At 42.0% G+C, this 16,394-nt stretch overlaps 2 protein-coding genes across 4 annotated transcripts in view; one reads left to right on the top strand and one right to left on the bottom strand.

Moving 5' to 3' along the window:
• The window catches only part of RHBDD1 (rhomboid domain containing 1), a 420,273-nt gene extending 416,921 nt beyond the window's left edge, over nucleotides 1-3,352 (bottom strand). For 2 of the 3 annotated variants that reach the window (XR_015300952.1, XM_086943884.1), the window contains exon 1: nucleotides 2,878-2,957. The gene's annotated coding sequence lies outside the window, so the exon portion shown is untranslated. Of the gene's footprint in view, nucleotides 1-2,877; nucleotides 2,958-3,219 lie in introns of those variants that run through there. The other variant, XM_086943885.1, reaches the window with a different exon arrangement.
• Nucleotides 3,353-3,437: 85 nt separating this feature from the next.
• The window catches only part of LOC147683474 (uncharacterized), a 264,280-nt gene continuing 251,323 nt past the window's right edge, over nucleotides 3,438-16,394 (top strand). Inside the window, exons 1-2 of the mRNA XM_086942537.1 lie at nucleotides 3,438-4,067; nucleotides 4,237-4,332. The gene's annotated coding sequence lies outside the window, so the exon portion shown is untranslated. The remainder of the gene's footprint in view (nucleotides 4,068-4,236; nucleotides 4,333-16,394) is intronic.

Below are 16,394 nucleotides of genomic sequence, written 5' to 3'. Positions count from 1 at the left end.
TGATTATTTATGAGCCCCATTGTTCATGACGAGCTCAGCTCGTCATCAGCACAGCTCAACTGTGCCTCATGACGAGCTGAGCTCGTCATGAGCATCGAAAGGGTTAAAGAGTTACAAGCAAGTGGGCGATGATTTGACATTGGAGAATGGATTTCTAAAAAGAGAACTTTTTGTGCCGCCAAATGGCTTGAGGAAGAAAATAATTTCACTTGCTCATAAGGGTCATCCAGGGAGTACAGCAACAAGAAATATCATCAAAATGAATTACTGGTGGCCCGGGTAGATAAGGAAATAAAAGAGTTCATTGACAAATGTGAGCAGTGTTTGAAATCAGATAAACATTGGCGTATCGAAAAGAACGAACTACAAATGGTGGAAATCCCAAGTGGACCTTGGGCAAAGGTTGCCATTGATTTTGCTGGTCCTTTCCAAATTTTTCCTAATGACTGTAAAAACATTATTGTTCTCACTGATTACTACTCAAAATGGGTCTACTACAAATTTGTAAGCGCTGTAACTACCGAGGTAGTAATACGATTTTTGAAAAAAGTATTTGACAAAGAAGGCCAGCCTAAAGTGTTAGTATCTGACAACGGATCACAGTTGATTTCTAGACAAATGACTGAGTTTCTAGAGAATGCAGGAATCGAACAGGTAAAAGCACCTTTGTATAGCCCAAAAAGTAACGGTCAGGTGGAGAGGGTAAACAAATACTTAAAGGAAGGCATCCAACTGGCTGTGGCTTCAGATATGGACGTGAAAGAGTTCATAAGGGTGAAAATCAATGCATATAACAATACACCAAACGAAACAACTAAACATACACCGTTCTTCCTAATGAGAGGGAGGAAATGCTACAGTCAAATTACACCCAAATTCAGTAACTGGAAGAAAGAGTGTGTAATCTCAGAAGAAGTAGATGACAGAAACCTTCTGGTAAGAGAGAATATAGTGAAAAAGCAAGTAAAAACAAAGAAATACTCTGACACTGTTAACAGAGTAAAAGTGAAAGATGTACAACCAGGAGATTGGGTGTTATTGAGAAAACCTGGTTTGGTGTCGAAAGGTGAGACAAAATTCAGTAAGCCTGTTAAAATTTGTGAAGCAACAAAAGGTGCCGTTCATGTTGAAGGAGGTGGATGGCGGAGTAAAGAGGATGTGATAATCCTAAAGAAGGGTCAGGAAAAAATAATAATGAGGAATAAGGAAAGCGATGAGAGAAGTCTTGATGATAGTGTTTTAGAATGGGAAAACGTATCTGAAAAGCAAAGCAGCTCCAGCCAGGAAGTTAGCCCAAATGTTTCTTTTGACATAAGGGAGAGATCGAGGAGTTGCATGACTGACACAGATAGTGGAACTGTAGAAAATGATACTTCTGTGTTAGAAAGAAGTATGGACAGAGTCGTATCCTCCAAGGGACATGGTTCTGACATTGCATACCCTAGTACCTCTGGTGTGCAGTCAAAGAGTGGAAGAAATGTTAGGATGCCTAAACACTTTGATGACTATGTTATGGAATAACTTGTGTTCTTTCAGCAGTTGTATTGGGGGGGAAAGGGAGATGTTGAACATGTAATCGTATCTTTATGGTATCTGTTGTTTATTTCCATGCCAGTACGTCACCGTGTTCTGCCAATGCTAATTGGGCTATATATATATATGACGTCACAGCTGTCACTTGCCATATGACAGCTGTTACGGCAATTGCTGCATGCTTTTTCCCTGGCTCCCCGTGGGCCTTTATCTATACTACTAATATAAAGAGAGAACACAAACTTTTGAGCCAGGTAAACTCGACAAGTACACCACCAATCAAAACACCCAAGACATCTTTGAAAACCTCAGGGCAAGCAGAAGGACATAGGCTATTAAAAATAAAAAATATACGTTATTTAAAAAATGTCAAAATTAAAATAAAGTAGTCCCTTGCAAGTAGCGCCGGCCGCGACGTCTGCGTGATGACATCATTTGCGTTTGCGCTCCCTGGCAACACTTACGGAAATGGCGCCAAAGATGGTGACCTGCTGGGAGGACTGCCGCGGCCCTGCTTGCTGCTGTGCGAAGTGGCGGCCTGTGCGGGCGGGGAGCCTGGAGAGTGGCGGCCTGTGCGGGCGGGGAGCCTGGAGCGGGACCGGCGGCTGAGGTAACGATCTCTGGGACATGGGCGGGAGGGGGCCGGGGCGGGAGGGGGCCGGGGGCAGAAGTGCACGCAAGCCTCAAATGCTGCCCCCAGCCAACGCTGGGGCGGGGCGGGCTGCTAGTCCCCAATAAATACAGTTGCTAATCATCCCCTTGCGGTGTTGTTATTGGCCCCCACTACAGTCGCTGCCCTAGTATATTATTGTGCCTATGTTTTTATCTGCATTTCAGTCTTTATTTTCTTTATCTCTCTTTGTCAATCGACACTCTCACGCTGCCTGCCTCTCAGTGCACCGTATTTACTTTGTTTTCCTGCCTCTCCGTGTATCGTGTCTCCGAGTGATATGTCTCTGAGACGTTAAACTTATTCAGTGCCTCACTATATGATGATGATTTCCAGGGTCTAATTTCATCATAGGATCAGCACGTCATTCTCTGTGCTTTCCCACGGCCAGCAGTTTGTCAACAGACAATTTCCTGAAGTTTTCTAATCGCAGTGCGCATGCTCCCGCAGCCTGCGCTGTGGTGCGTAATAGTGCTCTGGCGCATTTATGAGGTCATACGCTCAGCTGCAGCTAGTAAACAGCCACTCGTGCTTCTGAAGCTTTAAAAAGCTGAGAGCGTGCACGTTTAGAAGAGCACGGAGAATGGAATAGCGTAAATGAAGTACATGTTTACAGCGAAACCACGAGCAAGCAAACCAGGCACCAGAAACAAAACAAGGGCGGAACTACGAACCGTGAGACCAGCAAGAACTCCAGGACCCACGTCTGCAGCATACAGGACTTCTTACAGATGAATATACAAATTCAGCCTATGAGAGCTCGCGTACCCGCCCACAAGCTCCTTGTCCCCGCCCCTAACAATAAGCTTCGTCCTTCGTACGCTGTTCAATGTGGGTAGAAAACGTATTATGTTTTATGAGTGCTTTGCCGCTCTCTCGTCAGAATTTATTAAAGGAGAGCCTCTACTGAGTCTAGACTAGGCAATTTCCCGGAGGCTCAAACTCTGAAGGGAGCGGAAACGAACTGTCAGCAGCTCGTTCTGCATGCGACAACTGTTGTATTAACAATTACCTACCTAGTTACAGTTTACGACTTCGGAGGTGTTTCTTTCCTTCCTTTCTGACGTCGGATCGGTATGACGGCTCGGATTCAGCTCTCCAACTCTGTAATGCCATGGACTAGATTTCTCCTTCTCTGGAAGCAAGAACAGCATGCCTGGATCTCTCGGGTCCCTGCACCCAAATGTCACACGATCCCTTAGCAAATAAGGTTACATCTTCCCTCCCGGTTACTGCCTTTTCCTTCCCCGGCATCGGTCCCTTTGAGGACGTGACTCACTGAGCCTATTGACTGCTTGTTGCATCAGAACTTGTGTGATTTAATAAGTAAGATACTTGAAATGACGATGCGCTTATTTTCGAGGGACGAGTAGGACCACATTAAAACTCATGATCTCAAGAAAAGAGAACATCGAAGAGTTGTGTTAGATTATATGGCTTTTCGATCATTAAGTGCATGATGTCAATGGGACAACCTGTCACACTCAACAGTAGGAAAAGGAGACAACCGCCAAAAGATGCAATTTGTTGTATGGATGCTGAAAAGTTTGATCGCCAGAAGCAAACGACACCAATACCTCAATTTAGTCAAATTCCACGGTGGCAATTTTCTCGGTGGGCTGGAGGCTAAGGGGCTGTGTTCAGGATGTGTTGCAGATAGCTTCAAGTCACATGGGCACCGCTTTTCTATTTCTTGACTGATTTTACATGTAATTGGTAACAGTTGTGTTGATCCAATGGTATTGTGCCCAGATTTAAGAAAACAAAATGCGGGACATTTCCCAATAATAGATGATCTTTACTTTCCATCCAACAAATGGGCACAATGACAGCGCTCATCAACCAAAGAAACGCACACGATGAGGTACTAAGGAAATATAACACAATTTTTTAAGGGCATTAATATATTTGTTCATTAATTTGCTTTTTGTTAACAGTTGATAACTAGTCTTGCTTGTGAACACATACAAATGTACATTCCATTGTTTTTAGTCAGCCCACTCTGAAATCCGTGACTTGTGAACATTTTTCAGAAATCTCCTGTTATATCGGATGACAAACCAAGACTGTCCTGACAAATCATTCACGCCTTGGTTCACCCTATTGTGGCACTCAATACGCGGAGGCAGGTAAGTGATCAAACCGCCTTTATTCCACTATGCTGTGTAGTGTATAGCTCCTTCCTCGCGCTGCACACAGCGCGAGGATGCCTCTTGTTCTTGCATCCTTTGAGCAGGGTTCCACGATCGGGCCACAAACGATGCGTGCCAGGATTCTGCAAACGTTATTCAGTTGGCAGATATCCTGGTACGCAGCGGGAGCGCTCGGTCTTGGCACCAGAAGTGAGATCATGTAACCAGTTGGTCCCGTCACAATTATCGCTTCCTGTTTGGACAACTTGAACAAAGAGGCAACCTGTGCATCAGAAAGAGGCACAAGAGATCTTTTATTCCACCATCTTTTTGAGTCAAGAAGCGCTGAAGCCTTGCTCACCCCAGTAACCTGAACAGGAGCACGAACATTTAGACAAACCTTTTCCAACCTTCTTAGGATTTTTCATAAGAACCCAATCATTGACTTTCAGATCCATATTGTTAAAACTTTGCCTAGAATCCTGTATAGACTTCATGAGGTTCTGCTTTTATAAGACGCGAGAAGCAATACCTTTGTCAGGATGGTTATGCTTGTTATGTTTGTTTTGCAACCAAATTGGACACAATTTGGAATGTGCATTTCTCCCCCTCAAAAGAGTAAAAGGCGGTATGCCTGTGGTACAATGAGGTGAAATATTGTAAGCCCACAAGTTGGCATCCACAAAATCTTGAACATCTTGGCGAGAAGCAACAACAGCTACCTGAATAGCGTCCTTAACCAACCTGTTAGCCCTTTCAACCAACCCATTGGAGGCTGGAGAATACAACGCAACCTTGAAATGACTAATATTATTATTTTCTAAAAAGAAGCACATTTTGTGAGAAACAAAATGTGTACTGTTGTCGGTAACAATGACAGAGGGCGAACCTTCAACAGCAAAGTCCCTCTTCAAAAACTTGATAGAATTATCAGTACTAGCTGAATCACAAAACATATGATAAATCCATTTGGAATAATAGTCAACCATTAAAATGAGAAACCTGAGACCAAAAGGTAAAATATCATAGGGCCCAGAAAAATCCAAACCAACTTTGTTCCAAGGTCTGTCAGGAAAGGGTACAGGATGCAGGGCCGTGTTCATCAACTTCCATTTTTTTTTTATCAGGAAACAAGCATTCTGTGCAAGTATCAATGCAGAATTTGACCTGAGACTCCAAAGATGGCCACAAATAATACAGCTTGATCAATTGGGAGGTTTTAGAGACACCTAAATGACCATGGTGTGCAGATTTAATATCTTCCCTGAGACTTGTGGGGGGAACAAAGGAATCGTGCCGCATAACCATGCCATTGACGATGGACAAATCAGATGATACCATGGAAAAAGCTCTTAACTCACCAGAGAGTCTCTTGTTCTCAGGCCATCCTTTAACAATATATTCCATGACTTGTTCAAGAATTTTATCCTTACTGTATGCCTCAATCCATAACTGCTCAGTGATCCTGGGACACACTTTGATAGCATCTAAAGCTTCTACAACACATTCTGTGTCTTCAAAATTTTCAAGTTCAGGGTTCTCTGGAACCGCCATGCGTGACCGACAATCTGCCCTGAAATTCCTACCGCCGGAAATATGTTCAATAGAAAAATGAAACTCTTGTAATTTAGACAGCAATCTAACCAGTCCACAATAAGCCTTACCAAGACCGGAACCATTAAGAATGTGCGTAGGAGGTTTGTGATCAGTAAGAAGTTCAAATTCACGTCCTCAAATATAATTCTTGAATTTGTCAATCGCCCAAACGCATGCGAGTGCCTCGCGTTCACTGGTGCTATAGGGAGTCTCAGACAGCTTTATCATTCTGGAAGAAAAAGCTATTGTGTGTTCCTTCCCAGATACTTATTGACCAAGGAATGCACCTAAGCCAGTAAGATTGGCATCCACCATGATGATTTTTAACCATCTTGAAAAGCATGTAAGGCAGGTGCTTCAATCATACATTTTATATCCTGATCAAAAGAAGATGAAGCTTCTTCAGACCAGACAAATTTTGACCCCTTACGAAGAAGGGCCGGCAAAGGTTCAAAAGTTTGAGCATAACCCTTAACAAAAAGAGAATAATATTCTGCTAATCCCAAAAATCATCGAAGAGTATCTTTATCCTTGGGAGGAGCAGAATGGCTGATGGCCTTAATGAGGGATAGCTTGGGTTTGATGCCCTCATGAGACAACATGTGACCTAGATAATCTAACTGTTGAGTACCAAACTGACATTTGCCTTCTATTAGTCCTACCTGCTTCTTCTAATTTACATAAAACTCTAGACAAATTGTTTAAATGTGTTTCCCAACTATCTGCTCCGTCTTTTCAGCCTGGTATCCTTGGTACCCGGCAAAGGAAGTTACCTCCCAAACTCAATGATAATGTTTTGTCATGAATTGTTGTTTAATGCATGAGGTTTTCATTTACTGTTTTCTGACCTTTTGTTTTCTCATTTATTTTGCTTTCCATCCTCTATCTTGTTCTTTGTAAAGAGGGAGAAGTTTTAGTATATAGCTCCTTCGAGGATGCCTCGTGTTCTTGCATCCTTTGAGCAGGGTTCCACGATCGGGCCGCAAACGATGCGTGCCAGGATTCTGCGAACGTTATTCAGTTGTCAGATATACTGGTACGCTGCAGGAGCGCTCGGTTGTGGGTGCTGCAATATTTTAATACATCTTCTTCTACTTACATATCTTCCTGTCGTCTCTTCCTTACCACATGCAGTCTCACCTACAACAGGTAGCGACCGGCTGGCTCCTATCCCAAGTACAACTGACAGTCATCAGGGATACTCACCTACCATTCTAGACTAGCACCAGCAACTTCAATAGTAAATAAAGCACAAGTCACTTTAAATGTAAACATCATTGCACGAGGGTGCAGTGCAATTCAGGCAGGAGTACACAGTAGTGTGAGCCGCACTCTCTCTGTTCTACATCACCTGCCCCCTCAAAACAAAAAAATTGAAAACAACCTCAGAAATTCTTAAATATACGCATCAGGGAAATGTGAAAAACTAAAGTTAAACTGAACTCATAGACTGTACTTTACATATTAAGGAGTACCACAACTAATCCATTACATAGTCCTTGAATTTACCAGGTCCTTCAACTTCTCGTGACCTAGTGCATACTACAGTGAACTGAGCATCATAACTGTTTGTGCCATCACAACCTCTGGTAAGTACATCATGACATGGAGCAGCATTCTCGCTACTCTTTGAGGGTTGTACCCCTTGTGCCCAATCTAAATCCAAATTAGCACCTTTCTTTTGGTCAATCATGCTGACTTACTGATGCGATAGCCACTCCAGTTTCCATTTGTTCCACCAGCCTATGTCTTCTAAAAAGACTGAACCCTTGCCAACTCTGTACACTTTTGATGGAGATGGAAAAAATTGACCCCCCCTGCTTTCTGACTATAACAAGTCTCTTAATCAGGACACAATCTCCAACCATGAAGCAAGTATCCGAGGTGTAATCATTGCCCCCAACTTGGCTACTTTTTTCCTTGACTGTTGGGAGGACCTTTTCCTTTACCATAACTCCTAAATGTGTTTGCTTGATAGCAGGTTGATCCTTTAACCACGTAGGAAGCAAAGCGGAGTGCTCTCTTCTCCCTCTTAGCAACAAAAAAGGAGTGACCCCTGTGGTACAATGCGGTGTAGTGTTGTACTCCCAAAACATCTGCTTGAGAAATTGTTTCACATCCATACCAACTGAAAGGGCAGTCTGCACACTTTTCTTTTTGATCTCTATCCACTAAACCATTAGATGATGGCGAGTATAAGGCAACCCGTAAGTGCTTGACATCATAGTTGGACAATAATTTGATAATTTATTCTGACACAAAATGTGACCAATTGTCCGTAACCAAGGACCTGGGTGACCCTTCTATGGAAAACACCTCCTCCAATAATATGATTGCTGTGTCAGTTGAGGGAGAGTTGACAAAGAAAAGTATAACCATTTGGAGAAGTAATCAACCAGTTGAATGGCATATTTCGTCCTCTGGTAAAGAAACATATAGTCAGGAAAAGTCCAGACACAACTTTCCCAAGCTGTATTAGGGAATGGAACTGTGGGCAAAGATGTTTTGTTGATTTTACAATGTTTATTCGGAAAGTTAGCACTTAGGAAATTTCCCAACAGACTGCTTCACTTGACTGTCTAAGGCAGGCCACCATTAGTGCTGCTTAATGCACATGCACATCTTGGTGGTGCCTAATTACCCCTGGTGTGGTTTGGAGATGATGGAACGCATTTTGAAGGGAGGAACATGCAAATCACCTCTTAATATTTATCCGTAGACTAGTGAAAGCTCTCTCAGCACCTTGGGCATATATCCTTAAATCACCTGGTAAAAATCTGACTTCAGACCAACCTTGAACAGTGTGTGCACCAACTTGTTTTAACACTTCATCTTCTTAACATGCCTTTAACTACTCTTTTATTCTAAGAACACAAGGGGATAGGTCCATAAACACGTGGTGGGGGCTAGACCCTTTATAGAATATATAACACAAATTGCCCGACCTACAAAATCTCTACAAGCTTATTAGGAGGGAAAAGATAAATTTATTGTGATCCCCCTCGACATCCTACTTAGTGTCAATGTTTATTATCTTTTTCAAGTTATGACAAGCTATATGACAGAAAACAATACATTAAATATTTACACACCTATATATACTTTGTACATACATGAAAAACAGATTCTTTACACAGTACAAAAAGAAAATTTCTTGCATCAAACATTACAAAAAAATAAGAATACATCACAAACAACATTAGAACAAACATTGCAATCAAAAAATGAGAAAAATAGGAAAAAACAATAAAGGGGGAATTATAAGCAAATGAAAGGCTCTTAAACAAATCAATACTGGACCAGCCGGTCCTAGTATCGTAGAGATGACATTTGATTCCACCCTGTGAAAGTGCCGACGCGTTTCGAGATCAGGCACAGTGTCGCTGATCTCTCATCAGGGCTGTTTTATTCTTTGTATCTGTAAGATGCAAAGAAAATATTTTACTCATCACTCTCAAAACCGAACTTCTTTTAAGGCAATGGGCTGTGAAAGAAAATTGCTACATACCAAACTTGGTTGTAAGTAGAGCAGGGCATTAAGGCGTAAAGGATTTCAAACCAAATATTTCTAAACGTGGCCAGGCAGGACAACCTACAAGAATTTTTTTTTGCATTGGTGAATCTAACCAGCTCGTGGTTTCAATACTAAGGCGTCACCCAGTGCTACATAAAGCATACCTTGCTAGTGTTGACTGCCGCCAACCGGCGTTCTTATATATAATCCACCACCATGAAGGTAGGCTCCTAAAACAATAGTAAAAAACTGCAAAAAACACAGTTGATGGACAGAATGCAGAACAATGTCTTAAATTCACCCCAGTACAAAGACCTGGGCCTAAATCCATCGTTTTTTTGCACTCCACACCACCCTAGGTCAGACACTGGCTATATGCAAATCAGCCTTGACCCTGTGCCTCATGGGAACAGTCCAGCCCGAACTACCAAGCCATGTCTTTCCTAGACAGGAATCAAGCATCCAAGGACCGGTTTCTGGCTATCAGCCTTCTTCAGCCTGGATAGCTTGACTCCAGTGATCCTAAAACAATAGTGACAAATGTTTTAGTGGTGGGGATGTTGATTGCAATGTTCGCATAGTGCATGCATTATTAAAATACCAGGAAAGGCAGGAATCATTTCGCCTACCTTAATGATGTATTTCTATTCCCTTTTTAATTTTTGGAAATGTGCTCTCAATTTGTCGTCCTGTGTTAGCGAAAAAACAAAAAGGCGAGTGTAAGCGCTTGTAGCCAAAAGTATGACTATCCAAACATATTATAAGCGTGAAATAGACAGGAAACATGTCCTGGCATTTACCTGCTCGAAAATAACAGCACACCGCTGGTGTGATCAAAGTTTTCTCACAAGAGATGGCCGCCCAAGCACTTCCTGTATTTAAAGCCCACCTCCAAAAAAGGCATGATGGGACTTGTAGTGTCCTCATAATTGCGCTACGAGAAAATTATGTTTAGTATGGGAAGCGCATGTAAAACCAGGGCGCGCCTGTTACGTGGTGTCATTGTCAATGAATGGAGGCTGAAAATCTATTTTTTAACTATTTTGGTTACGCGCTGGGTTTAAACTAAAAAAACTTCAAAACTTTATTGGCAACTCGTATCTGAACACTAATGTTAAAACAGGCCATTTCATTTAAATTTGATAAATGCTGATTTAAATAGCATTTATTCCACAAGTACGGCGAGTACATTGAGGGTCATTATTATGATCGTGTATTGCATGCACCCTTAACAAGATAAACTTTAGTAACAAAGCATGTGGGGAGTCTGTAGGTGACGCTGCACTCATTATTAAGATTGCATATATCTACCTGCCAGGCAGTGGCCACGGTTACTCTTTATACACAAAAAATGTGTTAGTGAAAAGAGGACGTAAGGCTACAGATTAAGTCCAGGGATGTCTGACAGATGCCAGTCCGCTATGCTGTATGTCTATGCCATTTTATATGGGCTATCTCAGGCAAGCTATTAAGGCCTGTTTGAGTACTATTGTATTTCAAAATTAGATAAGCCTCTTTCTGCAGTAAGGCACGCTCAATATTGTGGCATTTTGTCATTGAATTCACAGTGAATAACACCGACCATTTAAATTCATGTTCATTATGGCCTTTATCACAGAAGTGCTCAACCGGCGGAGCGGTCATTATTTTTTTCTTTATGCGTGATGGATGTTGGCTGATCCTTTGGTTGACTTGTTGGCTAGTCTTGCCTATGTAGATTAGTGGGCATGGACAAAGTATTCCGTAAACTACATTTTTCGTTTTGCAATTGGAGAATTCTGTATGTCCCCACTTACTTCCCTGATGGACAAATTCATTGCCCTCAATTGTGGTAGAACAAGCAACACAATTGCCGCACCTGTGATGACCTTCCACGGGCTTTAGGTTCCATTGTGCCAAAAGGTAACTTTTAGGTTTTGGAATGGTAATGTCAGCTCTAATCAATTGTTCGCCAATACTTCGATTTTTTCTATAAGCGAAGATGGGCTTAGGAAATGGACATTTCAAACCTTCTAATAGATGCCAATTCTTTAGAACAGCTTGGCGCAACTTGTGGGTGTTGGAACGGAACGTTGTGACGCACACCATTTTGTTCATCGGAGGGCATTGCTTAAGCTCTAGCAAGCATTCTCTCGGCGTGTATCTAGCACGTTTGAATGAGTGCTTAGTGAGCTTCTTAGGGTAGCCCCTGTCCTGCATGTCATGACAAAAAGATCTCGCATGTCTTTCATAATCAGCCACATCCGAACAATTACGCCTGATTCTGAGCAATTGCCCATAGGGCAGATTGGCCTTTAAATTGCGTGGATGGGCACTTCTGTGGTGCAGGATGGTGTTTCTATCAGTCGCCTTTTTATGGAGCGATGTTACCAATCTTCCTTCCTCAGATCTCACTTCAACATCCAAAAACGTCATGCGACTAGTGCTGTTTTCAATTGAGAATTTGATGTCCCTGTGTCTTGAATTGAGCCATCCATGGAAAGACATTAGCTCCGCCTGACTCCCCTGCCACAGGAGCCAGACGTCGTCAATGTATCTATACCACTGTAAAATTCGATCTCTAAATGGTTTGTTCGCTTCCACGAACTTCTGTTCGTATTGTGCCATGAAGAGAACCGTCATTTCTGGGGCATAAGGACAACCCCATGGCGGTCCCCTTCACTTGCATGTTATACTCACCATTAAAAGTGAAATAGTTTTTCTTAAGTGCTATTTCCGCCAATTCTAAGATAAAGGCAGTGGGGACCCGATGTGGTCTTTCTCTCTGGTCAAGGTAAATCTCCATCACTTGTAGAGCCTCTTCATTTGAGTATATAGCGACGTGACGACCATCGTCACCATGATTTGAGACTGTACATCAAAGCTAGTTCCTTCAACTTTTACCAAAAAATAAAAAAATCAGTCGTGTCTCGCAAATATGACTTTACCTGACTCAAAAAAGGTTTTAAGAAAAAGTCCACATACTGTGCGATCGGCTCTAGACATGAGTCACACCCTGAAACTATGGGGCGGCCAGGGGGCTCTTGCATGCTCTTGTGGATCTTCGGAAGAAGATAAAGGACCGGAGTCTTGGACATTTCTTAAGAAGGTAGCCATGTTCCTTGTTTCCCAAGAAGCCATTCTCTTTGCCATAATCTAAAACTTTGGCAATTTGTTCCTGAATGTCTTTAGTTGGATCCTCCGATAATGGGCGATACCAAGTGGTGTTCTTTACTTGTTTCTCACCTTCTGCCAGGTACATAGTGCGGGGCCAGATGACTACTGCCCCGCCCTTATCTGCTTGTTTGATGACGATAGATTGGTCATCTTTGAGCAAACCGATTGTCTCTTGTTGCTTCTTACTCATGTTCTGGTGGGTGAAGCTCTTACTTTTCTCCATCTTATTGATAGAGGAAAGCAGTACCTGCTCAATTGCCAGCACCTGTTTAGGGATGTTGGTATAAGGGATACATTTTGACTTGTTTCTAAGACCTGTTGTTTCCATACTCTCAGTAGGTGGGTTATTTGCAAAAAATGCCTTCAATCTTTTTTTGCGGCAAAACTGTATCGCCTCTAATTTGAGTTTGGTATAGTCGGTATTCTTACTTGGCATGAATTTCAAGCCAAGATTAAGTACTATTTCCTCTTCACTGGATAATACTCTTGAGGACAATTTAACAACCTTTGTAGATCTTCCTACGGTTTGTTGTTGCTGCTCCTGGTTCGCATATCCCATGGTACCTTGTACCTGGGTTTCGTTTGTTTGCCCTTCTCTAAAAAAGTCACCCCTTTCTTTTGGTTCCTATATTCTGATCCCGAAGAATCAGAGGAAGATGTACTGGAAAAAGTAGTGAATTGATTCCTGGACCTGCCTTGGTAAGTTGACAAGGCTTGGCGAGAGTCAGACTGCGAGTAGTAATCCTCACGTAGAAAAGGATATACCTGCTCGATTTTGAATGACTTTACGTCACGTTAGTACCTGTTGTTCTTATCGTTGATGGTGTTATCCCTAAAGGACTGAATATCTTTTTCGATCTTATCCAAAAGCGACTTAGCATCTGTGACCACCTGGCTGGTCTCTATAGCCTTAGTTAGTTCCTCTATTTCTTCTGCCTCTTTATTACACAGTCTTTGTGCCGTTTCGATGGTATGAACCATCAAATCGCGGCTACACTTGGTGTTAATATAACTGAAGCCCTTACGATACTCTAGATCTTCTGTGAAAATAACCGGGACGTTCTTGACCTGAAGGCCCCAAGGGATTGTGCCACCCTTGAGGTGCCTCAGGAGGAAGTATCCGTGCAGTTCAGTTCTGATGTGCTTTTTACGCAATCGAATTAACTTGTCCGTTTCTTTCTGCTGTTTAGCACCAGTGCTCAGCGACACTGCGGAAAAAGGAGATGAAGCTATTAGGTTTTGAATGTGGGTCTCACTAAAGGACAATGTGTCCTTTTCTGCCATTCTAAGGAGAGACTTGCACTCCCTCCGTTCAAATGTATGTGTGGTATTTACTGGACTCCTTGAAGTCCTGTATTCCCTCGCGAGTAGCAACCCTCCCTAGATTCTAAGAACAAAAGGGGATAGGTCCATAAACACCTGGTGGGGGCTAGAACCTTTATAGAATATATAACATAAATTGCCCGAAACCACAAAATCTCTACAAGCTTATTAGGAGGGAAAAGATCAATTTATTGTGATCCCCCTCGACATCCTACTTAGTGTCAATGTTTATTATCTTTTTCAAGTTATGACAAGCTATATGACAGAAAACAACAATACATTAAACATTTACACACCTATATATACTTTGTACATACATGAAAAACAGATTCTTTACACAGTACAAAAAGAAAATTTCTTGCATCAAACATTACAAAAAACTAAGAATACATCACCAACAACATTATAACAAACATTACAATCAAAAAATGAGAAAAATAGGAAAAACCAATCAAGGGGGAATTATAAGCAAATGAATGGCTCTTAAACAAATCAATACTGGACCAGCCGGTCCTAGTATCGTAGAGATGACATTTAATTCCACCCTATGAAAGTGCAACACTGTGCCTGATCTCGAAACGCGTCAGCATTTTCTTTTTGTACTGTGTAAAGAATCTGTTGGTAAAGAAAATGTAGGATGTCGAGGGGGATCACAATAAATTGATCTTTTCCCTCCAAATAAGCTTGTAGAGATTTTGTGGTTCGGGCAATTTGTGTTATATATTTAACTACTCTTTAGCACTCAATATTTGATCAACTTCTTGCATGATCTGGGTGGCATCAATGGAGGCAACACATTCAATATCATCATTATCACACTCTTCATCAACCTCAGGCAGTGGCACCTGAGAAGGATAATCTGCCCGGAAGTTCTTACCATCTGACACATGACTGATGGTGAAAGTGTACTCGTGTAGTTTCAAAACTAGTCTTGTCAATCTCGCAGACACATTTTAATGAATACCCCTGTAAAACTGTAAACTAAGGGCTTGTGATCTGTATGATGCTCGAACCACCAAACCGAGACGTACATTTCAAACTTTTGAACTGCCCAGATGCATGCCAGTATATTGTTTTTCAAACTTGATGAGCGACCTTTGGTTCAAGACTGCCCCTAGGCACTGAAGACTTGCATCTACAGTGGTTACAGAAGTGCAATCTTCCCTGAATGCGGAAAGCCCTGGCGCCTCCACGATTAAGTCCTCTACCTTGGCAAAAGCAGCTAATACCTACTCGGACCAAATTAATTTCGGTCCCTTTCTTAACAGATATTTGAGTGGCTCTACTGCTAAAGCATACCCTGACACAAACCGTTCATACTATTCTGCTAGACTTAAGAAGAAGCACACTGCATCACGCTCTGTGGGAGCACTTGCTTCTTTGATGGCCTTAACTAATGGAAGTTTAGGTTAGATGCCAAATTCCGATATGGTATGTCCTAAATACTCTTTAACTATTTAGCGGCTAAATTATATTTGTCCCTTCTGACTGTCATTTCTCTGTACAACAGAATAGACAACACTTTGTCTAGTGTGCGATTGTGCTCTACTAAGGAATCTGCAAAGACAAGTATATTGGCCTGGTAAGCCTGCACCCCTTTGAGATCCGCAAACAGGAAGTCCATGAGTTTCTGGAAGACAAACTCAGATATTAATAAACAACAAATAGCCTGACAAAAGCTGTTAACTCCTGAGACGCCTTGTCTAAGGCAATCTGGTTGTAGGCCGACCCTAAATCGATAATGGAAAACCATCTTGCACTGCCTAAGTTAGCCAACATTGTTTGTATCCTGGGAAAGGGTTGACAGTCAACCAAAATGTTGGTATTCAAGGTTCTCAAATATGCGCACAGCCTGATCTCACCTGATTAATTTCGTGCAATTACAGTCGGAGGCACCCACTGTGATGATTCAACAGGATCTATAATGCCCTGAGGTCAAAGATTTTGAAGCATTTGTTTGAGCTTTTCCCTGACAGACAAAGGGACCTGTCCTACTTTGTGAAGAAATGGTTGAGCATTAGGTTTAATTTTAATGTGGTGAATAAAACTCTTGACCGTCCCAACCTGTTCACTGAACAGCTCCTTGTACTTAGACAGGATTGCCTCGACTGGTTCCTCCAGATTATATACCAAATTCTCAGACATATTGCCTGCATCCACAGGAGTGTTCAAACCAGGAACAAGGTACATCCCCGTCTTAACAAGGTCCTTCCACCCAATGATGTCCTTACTTTTGATGGCGACATATACTTTGGTGTTAGTTTCCCTAACCAAGCACTGTACCTTTGTCATAAAGAAACCTAACATATCAATGAGCTTCTCACGAAATGCTTTAGGATTTATGTCTGGTAAAGTCAGTGCTTTCTCTCTACCCCACTTACCTTAAAAAGTAGTGTCTCAGAGGATGGTAGTCAGCGAGCCAGAGTCTGGCATGACCTGTAATGAAACATCAATAAGAGCATCACAAGTG

Source organism: Lissotriton vulgaris, chromosome 11 (genome assembly GCF_964263255.1).
Source record: "Lissotriton vulgaris chromosome 11, aLisVul1.2, whole genome shotgun sequence".
Lineage (NCBI taxonomy): Eukaryota > Metazoa > Chordata > Amphibia > Caudata > Salamandridae > Lissotriton > Lissotriton vulgaris.
This window is presented reverse-complemented; position numbering and strand designations above follow the sequence as displayed.